The sequence below is a fragment of the Vidua macroura genome, chromosome 2 (assembly GCF_024509145.1).
Source record: "Vidua macroura isolate BioBank_ID:100142 chromosome 2, ASM2450914v1, whole genome shotgun sequence".
NCBI classification, from domain to species: domain Eukaryota; kingdom Metazoa; phylum Chordata; class Aves; order Passeriformes; family Viduidae; genus Vidua; species Vidua macroura.
In genome coordinates this window covers 80862131-80874883 of record NC_071572.1, presented here as the reverse complement: position 1 = coordinate 80874883, position 12753 = coordinate 80862131, and positions in this window count along the sequence as shown.

Here is a 12753-nt window from a genome sequence, read left to right as displayed (position 1 = left end):
TCCAGACATCATATGCCCCAATGCTTCATTGAGTCAGGCCTACTGGGCCTTAAAGGGATTCTGCACTTGCAGTTCTTGCTGAGGTATTTCTGTCTATGTTCCTGCAGAGGCATTTTCAACATCCGTCTGCATTGCCTGTGCTGCATAGCTGGATCTGACAGACTCTCTGAGACAGACATTTATCACTCCTGCATTACCCTACTCTGTTCTTGCTGCACTGTGGGGACGAGCCTTACTTTTCACATTAAAAATGCAAGGAACAATTAAAGAATCCCATTCTTAATCAGATGGTACTTCTCCCATCAATTTTAAGCAATGAATATTGCAAACTCCCTTTTCAAGCAAGTTAGACTAGTACTCACAACTCTCTGCTGTCAAGGATAGAAGCTCCCTCTGAAATGTGCTGAGCTCCTGACACTGGCAGGATCTGCACTGAGTCTAAGTGTTGGGTGGCTGTCACATCTAAATAATGTCAATCCAGTCCAGGGATCCTACCTCTAAGTCACGGTCCTTGGCCAGAAAATGCTTTTCTAACTAGAATACAGGATTGTAATTCACTGAACATATAAAATACAGGACTTGCCAATTTATGAAGGGGCAGGGAGAGCTAGACAAATTTCTATTTAAAAATGTCTAATTTTTTTTGCTATGGAAATGAATGTATGTGAAATGATTTAAATGTTGGAGATCTTAGGCAGAAATGTTTGTGAAAATGCTATAGACCTTGGGGGAAGAAAATCTTCATCATGAAAGGATGTGTTCGTCTCTGATAAAATATACAACCAAAACAGGTATCAGAGAATATACAGCATTAATTTCTGCACTAATCAAGTGAGCCAGCAGTGTGTAACTCATCACTGTTCATTCTAGAGGTAGCTACTGCAAGTGTTCAAGAGACTGAAATAAAGCATCCTTCAACTTTGTAAACAAAAGGAGGATTGTGAAGCCATGATGTTTCTCTGAACACTGAATTGATCTAGCTGGATTGTGCATGGTCCTGTAGAATCAGAATAATGCAGGAACAAAGTTCAGTCCTGAACTTCAGTGTTGAGGGAAAATGTAATTCCTGCTACCGAAGCATATTCAGTCTGTTTTCTAATCAAGTTGTATATTCATATTTGTAATTGCAACCTGTGTATAATTTATATATATATATATATACATATATGTGTAAAACCTTTTACAGTCTTTCAGCATGGATAATATTGCAGAAAAGGAACAGATTATTATGAATAAAGTTACTTCTTTTAATGATAACTTTCAAAAAATGAGTAGAACAGGGTTGTTTGCTAATAATCTCTATGAAAATTTATGACATTGTGTGGGTATTCTCAGCTCAGTCAGAGAGAAAGAGAAAGGTTTTCTAACCAGGCAAGAGCCTGGGAAGCAGTTGGGAAAGAATGTAAATAATTCTCTAATCTATCTTGTTATTCATATTGTTTATAGATATGTTCTGCCTCTGTGCGTCATTCACTGCACACCAGTGGTGTGACATGTTTTCACTCTAAGACCAATGAAATTAATCTTCTCGATGTTCTCTATATATAGAGCGGTGCATTTGAAATAAAGGAGAGAGTTCATTTTCTTTGCCTTCTGATCTGGAGTTCTTTGTTCACGTCCTGCTTAACGGCATCAACATTGTTCAAAGTATGAACAGAGATCTCAGACTGTGCATGTCTATGGAATTCTGAAGGGAATGACAACAGGAAAGCAATTGGCCAAGCACTGTTCAGAGAAAGTGCTTTCATTGCATCAAGGTTTGGATTCCTACTTGGAATAATTTAGGTGGGAAGTGACCTTTGTATCCCTTTTAGTCCACCTGCCTCCTCAAAGGAAGTCTGATTTCAAACTTAGAGGAGAATTCTCAGGGTATTTACTGGTCAAATTTTGAAAATCTTTAAGGATGACAGTTCCACCAACTAACTTAAAAATTTTCCTTGCTGGAAATCTGGAAGCTGTGTTTCTTGCTGCTTGTCTTTGATTGTGCACCTTGGAGAAGGGTGTGGTGCTGTTTTCACTACCTCCCTTAAGACCATTTAGGATACAATCAGGGTGTCATCTCCTGAATTATTCTGCAGAGATGCTAACACACCTTTGGGACCGGTTCAGGCAGCAAATTTAACGCAACTTTCCAGAAGCAAATGAACAGAAACAAAGACATCATTGCAGGGAGATAGGATTTTAAAAGCAATAGTCTCTCTAGTTATGCAGAAAATATACATCTCATATTGAATTCAAACATTCAGTGAAAACAATTAGAGATGGCTGTCACTGTTAAATGCAATGAAAAATGCCTTCAGTTTAGGCAGCATCACATAAGATGATAACTGTTAAATTGCTTAAAGTTAAATGTACTTTTATTGCCAGTATTCTCGAGTCCAAATGGGAACACATCCAAACCCAAACTTGTGGACTTCATTTCTACAGGAAAACTCCCTCAAGTGGAGGATGTCTGTAACTAAGATGGCAATTTTCTTCTGCAAATTCATCATGGTAAAGCAATTCTTTTGCTCATATATTAAACTTGTTATAATCTGTGGACCGTAAAATCCAAGAAATTCTCACATTCCTTTTGTACTGTGGGACCTAGAGCTGGATACAACACTCCAAGTGGGGTCTCCCTAGAGCAGAGGAGAGGGGAAGAACCAACTCTTTTGACCTGTTGGTCTCCTTCCTTTTGATGCAGCCCAGGACACATCTGGCTTTACAGGCTGCAAGAGCACATTGCTGAATCATGTTATTCTTTTGGTCCACCAACACCCGCAAGTCTTTCTACCCAGGACTAATCTTAACCTATCCTCTGCTCAGCCTGTATTTGTGCTTAATTTAATACATAGGCGTGGAATTTTGATACCACGCATGCCTTCCATTTGGTGTGTGTGTATATGTGTGATCTTTGTTTTTTTTTGTTTTTCTCCCTTGTTTCTTTGTTTGGGATCTCATTTATTTGGTTTTGGGTTTTGTTGTTCATTTTTATGTGTTTTTCTGGAAGAACACATGCATATATTCTCCCAGAAAAACACATAAAAAGTCCTGTTCTCCAAGACTACAGTCTTTTCTACTGAAGTCCTTTGGGTTTGAGTTCAACTTCCTGCACCTTGGGCCAGTGAGCTTTACAGAATTCTGTGTTGGTAAAGAGATTCACTAATGATATGGCAAAGAGGGCTAGCAAGGAAATGTAACACCATAGGAGAAAAATGTGTGAGGAGATAAGACCCACAAAACCTGAAGAGTTTTACAGCTCTTGTATAACACCCAGACAATTCTACTTGCAGATTAGCCACTGCCAAACCCTTCAGGCTTAGCAACATCTAGGGACTTCAGACAGGTTAAATTGGTATTACTAACAGTTCACAGCACACTACAACAGAAAGAAAAAAATAGAGTGTTGCAAAATCTTCATTCATTTGATTCCAGAGCTGATATTAAACATCTGTCAGGTATTGCCAGCAAGGGCATAACATGTAGAAAGTATTTAGAACATGTATGCACTATGTATGTGTACATACCTAAATATATATAGCTGGTTTATGCTTTAGGATAATATTATATATAACGTATTCTTTCTAAATTAGCTTTGGTATTCCTTCTTTCAACCTTGGCTATAAGATTTTTCCTGTAAGCTTTTGCCCCTGCTGATTTGCTGTAGGTCTCTATGCCTGAAAAAGCCAAACTTGATTTTCACACTAAGTTGCGCCATGACTGTGGGGTTTATGGGACCCCTTTTGAGACATAATAATGGTGGTCTATTCTTGTGCAATAATGTCACCATTATTTTTTGTCATTCTTATCTCTATAGATTTCTATAAAATATGCTCATAAAACTCAAGCAGAAATCTGAAATTTCTATATTTCCCATTCCTTTTAAAGGTTATCTAGAAACATCTGTAGCACAATAACAGTAAACTATCACACACCTAAGAATACTTGCTGTAAACTGCTCCATTGTGCCAATTAAATGCAATATGAACTCTACACAGGGGAGCACTTTATTGCTTCATTATTGCTTTTATATAATTTTAAATCCTGTTCACTGCAGCAACAAACATCCAAGCAAATATTTAAAAAGCTAAATGGAGAAATGTAGAACAAGTTAATCTGCTACTGTAAACTTTAATGTGTGCAACTCCATATATGGTGTTTCTGAGCTCAGAGGGCAATAAAATATTTTCAAAGGCACAAAGAAAATGGCACATTTGCCATTTTAATACATGCAATTAGACATAATGGGAAGGGATCTAACTGGTACTGTAGACTGAGATAGCAACTTGTGCTGGTGTTACAAATATTGCATTGATAGTTTAGGAGAAGCATAAATCTAGAAAGGTCAAATTCACTGTAACAAAAAGCATGGTTGTGTGGGAGCACAAGGCATTATCTGTTAAATAAAGAATTTTGCCAGCAACGTAATTCATCAACACTGCAGCAGGTTGAAAATTTCTGTCAACGATTGCCTTTGGTGCAATTAAGATTTGAGCAAAAGTAGATATGTTTTGAAGTTATTTCCTTTACAAGTCTCCAACTGTCTGAGTTTGGAGAGTCAGAGCCCTTGAGCTGCTATTGAAAAGCCAGTGAGGTGTCACAGCTGATGTCTTTCTTGTGTGATTAATGACAAAACTGGAGGGCTTAAACAGCAGGTGCCTCAGAACTGTAATGATGATGACAATTGAGTTTCATTGTTTCATTAGAATGTTGTCTCTGCTCTTTTTGTTATTTTATTATAGGGTTTTTTTGCCAAAGCCTTTCAGCTTTTAGTCTGCATGGTCATAGAATCATAGAAGAGTTTAGGTTGGAAGAGCATCTTGTTCCAACCCCCTTGCCACAGGCAGGGACATCTTCCACTAGACCAGGTTACTCAGAGCCCCATCCAATCTGGCCTTGAACACTTCCAGGGTTGGGACATCCACAGCTTCTCTGGTGAACCTGTTCCTATGCCTCACCACCTTCATACTAAATAATTTCTTCCCTATACCTAACCTAAATTTCCCTTCTTTCAGTTTGAACCCATTAGTCCTGCTCCTTAACACTACAGTTCCTGATGAAGAGTCTCTCTCCAGCTTCTTTATAGGTCCATTAAATGTCCTGTCATGCCCTAGTACAAACAGCAATCCAGGAAGACATAATTTAATATGAAATGCTGCAAATAAATTCTGCAAAGAACTATTTCTGTTTCTGGAGTAATTTATGCATGAGTTCGGCATTTTTAAACTACTTTTCTTTTTGTAGGATTACACTATATCTACATCAGATCCTCCAACATGGTGTTTCCTCTGAATTGTCATGTTCTGGATAAATTTAGTCCATTTAGCCACAAATTGAAGAAATGAATGCTTCTCCTTGGCAGCAAGACTGTGCCAATACTTCACCAGATTTCCCAAACTTCCCTAGCAACCCTGTAAAACAGATGAAATTCAGTTCAAGAGGGAAAAGTGAGTGGGAAAATGCAATGAGGATATTAATGATACACAGTGGAATGCAACCAACTTGGCTCTCTCTGTGTAATCCCTGTAGGCTTTCTGCTTTGAAATAAAAGTAATTCATTCAGAAATGCACAAAGCCACTTCATGACAAGAACATCTATTTTAGGATTACACCACTTTGATTTCAGAATGCAGTGGCCACTTGAGGGCAATTTGAAAGCAGATATGAAGCAACACCTGATGATGACAAGGTCATAGCATCACTTGCCACCAGGAAATATCAAATAACCTCATAAAACTACATTTCACTGTGTTTATGGTACTATTTCTTGCTCACCTAAACAAGGCCCTTATGTATCTATTCAGCATTAGTTACTACAGCCACCTTTTAGGGAGTTAGTTAAAAAAAAACTTGTAGAAAATTCATGTTATTAAGATCCCAAAGGGTTTTGAAAGAAAGAGGTGAAGATACAATCAAAGGATACACCAAGAAATCAAGAGGTCTTAGCGGTTGAACAGAGCACTGAATTTTGGTTTAGGGTAGGAAGGAAAAGGAAAAGAAGCAGCAGTGAACTTGCTCTGTACCATAGCCCAGAGCTTAGAAACACAGATTCAGCTGCATATTTCTGTTTTCCAAGCAGGTAGAATATGGCTCATGCCACATCTTTTCAAGGTGAACCACTGAAGGGTTGAAAGAGAAACATCAAGAGAGAAATGTGCTTGGTATGGTAACTCAGAATTGAGACAGTAGGGCGTTCTTGCTCTTGATCTAGTGTGTCCGAGATTGAGCAAGATGTTTTCTATTGCCATCTGTATAGCAGTTGTCTTCTATGCAGTTTTCCTTATTTCCTGTTAATGGACCCATCAATGTCTTGCCACATGACTCAGAGATAACTCCCTCCAGGAGCCATTTTCTGTTTAACAGGTAATCAAGGACGCACCACATGACTCAGAATGACATCAGCCCATTGTGAGATGCTCTGCCCAGGGAGGAGGAGCTAAGCGTCCCCACCTAGATATATTCTGGGATTTTGGACAGAGCAGGCAGCCTTTCCACAGGTTTCCAAGAGGAGACAGCTGGGGTTTCCACTGGATAACTACACCTTTTCTACAGGACCGCTGCTCCAACAGAACCACATCTGCCACTCCAGGAGGACTGCAGCCACTCCAATTTGGACTGCTACCAACACGCTGGCCTGTAGCAGTCAGAGGCCCTGCAAGGCCTCCATGGCAGTCACTAGCCTAAGATAAGAAATGCAGAGTCATGATGAGTGGACCAGAGCTGCCCCTCTTCCGCACTCAGACCCCTGTTATCTCTCTGTAAGGCTGTAGGTTGTATTCTCTTCAACCCTAGCTATTGGACAATTTCCAATCCCCCAGTAGCCTACTTAAACCCTCACCTCTGCCCAGTTCAGCAGAAGAGCTGTCACTGGAACCCTTTGCAGAAGCTGCCAATGAAGACATCTCCGCAGAACTCCACACAGCCTTCACCTCTGTCCATCCCTGCGTCTGCTGAGGCACTTTGTGAGCACAGAACTGAAATCACTGAGAGCTGAACTCACTAGAGCTGAAATCACTCCACAAGTGCTCGTTAAAGTTGCCTGTGGCTGGGAGCTAGCCGGGGGGCCCAGACAGGCTGCCCCTCATCAGCACAGTGCTATCCGGGACACCTACGGCGGCTACTGCCCCAGGGGCTGGACGAACCTCCGGGACCCCAGGCTGCCATACTGGCCAAAGGGGTGTCAGGTTGTATTCTGACTTTGTCAGTGGTTTTCCTTTTGTATTATTGCATGTGTTTTGTTTATTTTCCCTTTTCCCAATAAATTGTATTTCTGACTTAGAGTCTCTCACTGGTTTTGCTTTCAAACCAGAACATAGTGTTTATTCACCTGAGCAGATTCTCAATGCTCCTACTCCCAGGTGTAAGCTACTTTCAGATTTCCTTTTCTGTATTTACAGATATAAGGAAGAAATTCTTTACTATAATGGTGGTGAAACACTGGAACTGATTGCCCAGAGAAGTTGTGGGCTCCCCATCCTTGGAGGTGTTCAAAATCAGGCTGGATGGGGCTCTGAGCAACTTGGTCTAGAGGAAAATGTCCCTGTCCATGAGAGTGGGGGTGGAACTAGATGGTCTTTAAGGTCCTTTCCAACCCAAAGCATTCTATTATTCTATGATATTTTCAAATAATTTAATCTGTCACAGTGAATAGCACTACTTCATTTTTTCATTTATAAAAGATTATTATCTTTGAATATTTGCCGCAGTCCCCATGATCTCAGAGGAACAAAAAAGGAAAGAGGCAATCTCATTATTTTACTGCCAGTATCTGCCCAAGAAAAATTTAAGCACTCTTTCTGTATGATGTGATTATAATTGAGCTGAATTAGATTTTAATCTCTGAAGGAAACAAGAAAAATGTAATTGAAGCCAATAGTTAATTTGCATTTTACTGTGTGGTAGAGGTCAGGACCTACCTTCTTTAGTACTGGTTTACCAAGTACAAAATCTGCAGTCGGAACACATGCTTTTAAAATAATTTAAAATAATGGTTTAAAATTTTTAAATAATGGTTTTACCCTCCTTGGCTGGCCAGTTTGTCTACAGGATACAAAGCGGGGGTTCAGACCTGTGCCCCACAGATGAATTTCCGTTATTTCTGTATTGAAACTATCTCAATACTCTGATAGTAGCTTCACTCACACAAAACAAAGCACATATTCAAGTAATGACGCATATTTAATGTTAGGTCTCTGTTTCCAATTTACTTCATCCTGTAGCTAATTGCCTCATTGCAGACTGCCAATTAGTTTGACTCCCAGCTGTATTCAGGAAGCCAAGTGGGAATGCCTGCATAAGCCTTTGAAGTCCTTTACATTATCTGCTACTCTAAAAAGCTTATCAACACAGCATTTGAGAGGAAGAAATGAATAGTTATGAAAAAACATTAATCTTCTTGAAGCTTTAGAAACTGCTTTGACACAACAGGAGATGCTAAAGTGAGGCTTTGTCCCCAGGCCACTTCTCTATTCTGTCAGGATGCTCCGATAACATTGAAAATATAAAAAAAAAACCTGCTGTTATAAACAATTCTCTAGATACTCATGAAATTCAGTAACAATATCAGAAGGAGCAACAGGATGTTTTTGTTAACCTGTGCTGATCATCAGCACTGATAAACTGTAGACTCGACTGGTTGAAGAGTTACAACCGTACTTGACATTTTGTGCCTCAGAGACAGGGCCACATTAAAGGCAGGTGAGAAAGTGCCGGGAGGCTGGGAAGAGTCTTGAGCTATTTGACCTGAAGGTGGAACATTTATTTTCTATTTTTCTTTAGTAGCAACAGTAAATAGAAAGATAGATATGCTCACTGTGAAGCCCTAAATTCTAAACTTATTTCTGCTGATTATTCCCCTACAGTCATGTTTTCCTCCAACAAAAACAAAAGCTCTCACATCTGCTTATGTATGCTATGGGCTGATGGTGAGTGTATAATTAACTAATAATGATATTACACTTCAATAATATTAGATTTGGTTGGCCGAAGGCTATTGCAGTATCCTCAGTAAATTCAAGCAGCTGGTTGGGGGTTAGGTCCTCCTAACTTTGATGAGGCTTACAAAAAATACCACAGGCCCAATAAAAGCTTCCTGTGGTTCATAGGCTCAGAACACTCTTTTCTGAGGTCTCAGGAAATGAGGAAGGGTATGAGCTTTTGGAGAAACTTCTCCTCTGCCCTATAAGTAAGGAAATCGAGAAGGTTAGATTGGTAAGGATGCAAAACGGCATTTCTACTTTTCATTGCTTCTGGTCACTGCTTCAATGTTCTTTCTTGCTGTACTAGCTTGGTTTGCTTTCAAACATCATTCAGTTCTGTCAACATCATGTATATCATGTTCTTATTGTTATTTCCCTTTCTCAAATCTACTGAGTCAGAAGCAAATCCTTTTATTAGCTGCTGGGAAGACCTTAGTGTTGGTATTTTTGTTTTCTTTCTAGTGTTTTTTTTTCAGTCATTTCTAGGCATTAGTCAGTCATATGTGAAGGAGGGTTCCTGAAGGAGGTACAAAGTTAAACACATAATTGTGATCTCTTGCAGATGTTTATCTTTCTCCATTATTGTTGTTTCCTTTGAACAAATTATCCAAAGTTGTTTAAACTGGAAGTCGGCAATCACGCTTTGTCAATGGAAAAACAAATTGATTTTGGTCCTGGAGTAAGTGATTCACCTTGCAAACACAGGAGTGTGAGTAGAAGGAAAAATACTACAAAATTTAAAAATGTTTTCTTTCTGTTCGTCATGAATTATTCCTTCCCAACACCTTTTTTCTTCATTTTAAATCTCTGCCTTCTCTTTTCTTCATTTTTCACTATTAGTTCATATCTCTGCTTCACATGTTCATATCTTTACTTTTGCATTTACTGTTGTTATCTCAAATTAAATAATATTATATAACTATGGGAAAGAAACTTTCTCTTTCCAAGTTGTTTGTATTTGCTTCCATCATGGAGAGATGGATACATGGGTAGATTGACAGACTAACAGATACATAGGCATTTGTGGACCACTGCAGAATACACATTAACATATCACATTAAAAATCTTTCAGTTTTGCATATTAATATATGCCACATAAATGTTCTGTTATACACAGACTTGAAATTAAAATGAGAAAGAAGAAAAGTAGGTACAGTGTGGCAGAATGAGGCACTGGGCTAGAAGTTAGAAACAAAGTGAGTTTCAAGCTCCTTGAAGTATTCTCCTGGTGTAAAAAATGAATGTTTTTGCTGAGCAGTCCCATTTGATGGGAAATGGTGTGAAGCTATGCTTTTTGCAAGTGATAACCTGTAATTCCCTGGGCTCAGAAAATGAAACGGGCAGCTCTGGAAAGTCATTGGACCACAAGGCAATACTTTTGTGAATGGTTAAAAAACAGAGGACCTATGGTATTCATAGCCTCTGTTACTTGAAAGTTGAGAATAAGTAACAGTTAAGGTGTGATTTCTTTCATCACTAACTAATTTTTTTAAGTGACTGGCAATTTGTATTACAAGAAATCTTACTCACAATTAAAGCACCACTGTAATTTGTCTTTCCCTGGCATGTAATTTATGGTGTTCAAGCAGAGGAAGAAAGAAGAATGGAGACTACAAAAATCACTTTCCCTATGCAGAGGGAAAACCAGTAGCAGGGATGCATCTTAATCCTGATGTCTCCCAGATTGGGTGGAATAAGAGCACTGTTGTTGGTAAGAAGCTTCATACAGAACGATATGAGATACAAAAAGTTCCAAGACCTAAAAAATATTTCAGGTATATGCTAATTGTGCTGTTGTCTCTGCAAGTTAGAAAGTTAGTGACACTTAGAAAGTCTTGTTTTAAAGTTTGAAATCATGTGGACAGACTTATTCACATAGAATGTATATAATTCACAAAAAGTGCATACATACTATCATGCTTATGAAATTAATTTTATAGGCTAGAATAGGAGCTCCTTCAATTAGAAAGTTATGACCATTGAATTAAAAAAAAACCACATCACACACATACAAAAATTCATTGATGACATTGGACCAGCTTAATAATGACTCAGGGAACTGTTACGATTCCATCTGTAATGATCCCAATGGTTCAGGTAGTGAACCATTCAGCAGAAGATGCTTGTGAAGAAATCCTAATTATACAGCCTGGACAGTTTTTAAGACTTTCAGGATGAATGAGAATAGCAACCTGTTTCTATTCTAAAAGGAAAGGAAAAAATGAAAATAATTAACAGAATCAGAGCCTTGCTAGGCTCTGAAAAAACAGCTGCTGTCTTTCCAGGGTTACTCTTCAAAACATGCTGTCTAAAGAATAGTCTTTTCATAAATAAAGTTGGAATACTTTGACAGAAATAGCCAGAGATCTTCCAACGAGTTGCAGCAGATGGCAGTTCAAAAGATAGAGGACATCTGTTTATGATTCATCTGACTTTGCAAAAGATGATGAGAATTTGAGATAGCGCTCTCAGCAGAGTTTTTATTCCTCATAGGTGAGAATGGAGTCACCTCCATCTGGCAAAAGGTCTAACAGTGATGCCAATTTGCCAAGCAATGCTCATTAGTGATCAAGAAGTTACCTTAGGCAATATGCAGGTCTTCAGGGAAAAGTTCCAAGATGTGGATGTGCAATGCTTTCAGACAGAATACTTTGCTCCTACAGACAAAATCTGCTTTCAGAAAGTTTTCCCCTTTCCTTTTGTAAATGGATAAAGAAGAGCCATGAAGTCAGCTAGAAAAAGATTCTTTCACAAATGTTTCATTTGTAGTAACAGAAATTATGAAACAAACTATTGTTGGTGGAGTTGCAAAACTGCAGTGATTCAATGATAATGATTGTGTCAACTATTTTGCTTCTCCATTCGAAGCATCACTGACAGCTGAAAAATATAATTTGGTACCATGCCAAAATAACTGGGACTTTGCTATGAAAGGATACCAAGAAATTTTCCACAATCTACAATGATTTTATCTCTTGCCAGCTGGTCTCATGCATTTCAAAAACGGTATATTTAAACCCATTTACTAGAGTTAACTGTATTCAATGTACATAGACAGGGCTGCATAAGACAATGAAGTTAAATAACAATGACAGAAAGTTTATTCTCAGAATTTCTCCACAGATGTGCTAATTAACTTCAGTAGATTTAAGACATGACCTCAGGTAGGCAGAGCAGCTGTCGGATGACCACACAATTTTAATGTCTTGTAGACTGAATAACTGTTTCTCGAGTGTAGACAAACCAAAGACAGAGGTAGAGAGGATGTGACTGTTTTCTGGAGATATGTAACAGTGGGGATAAAAAAGGATTATGCTATCTCCCAGTTTACACATGCTCATGGATTTTATTGGTTTATTTACCTATTTTCACAAATGTACAGTAGTCTAATTGATGTATAACATTTTGACTATTTTTACTTTTGATTACTTTTACTTTGTGCAGGAAGTTAATAATTTCTTTTTAGATGTGACCAATGTGTAACAGATTTACTTTTTCCTAAATATGTAAATGACGTGACAACATGAAAATTGTAATAAACCATAAGTTTTGAACCAGCAGCTGAACTGCATGACTGAATTTGTCTATTCTAATCCTGTCAAGTGGCAAATACTGTAGGTACAGTGGTAGCATCATCATATTGTAGAATCATAGAATAGCCAAGGCTGGAAGGGACCTTGAAAGATCCTTTGGTTCAACTTTTCATGGGAAAGAGAATCTGTATGCAATGATCTAGGCTCTGTCAAATGGCAGTTCAAAACTTTTAGTGATGGAGACTCTACCACATCCCTG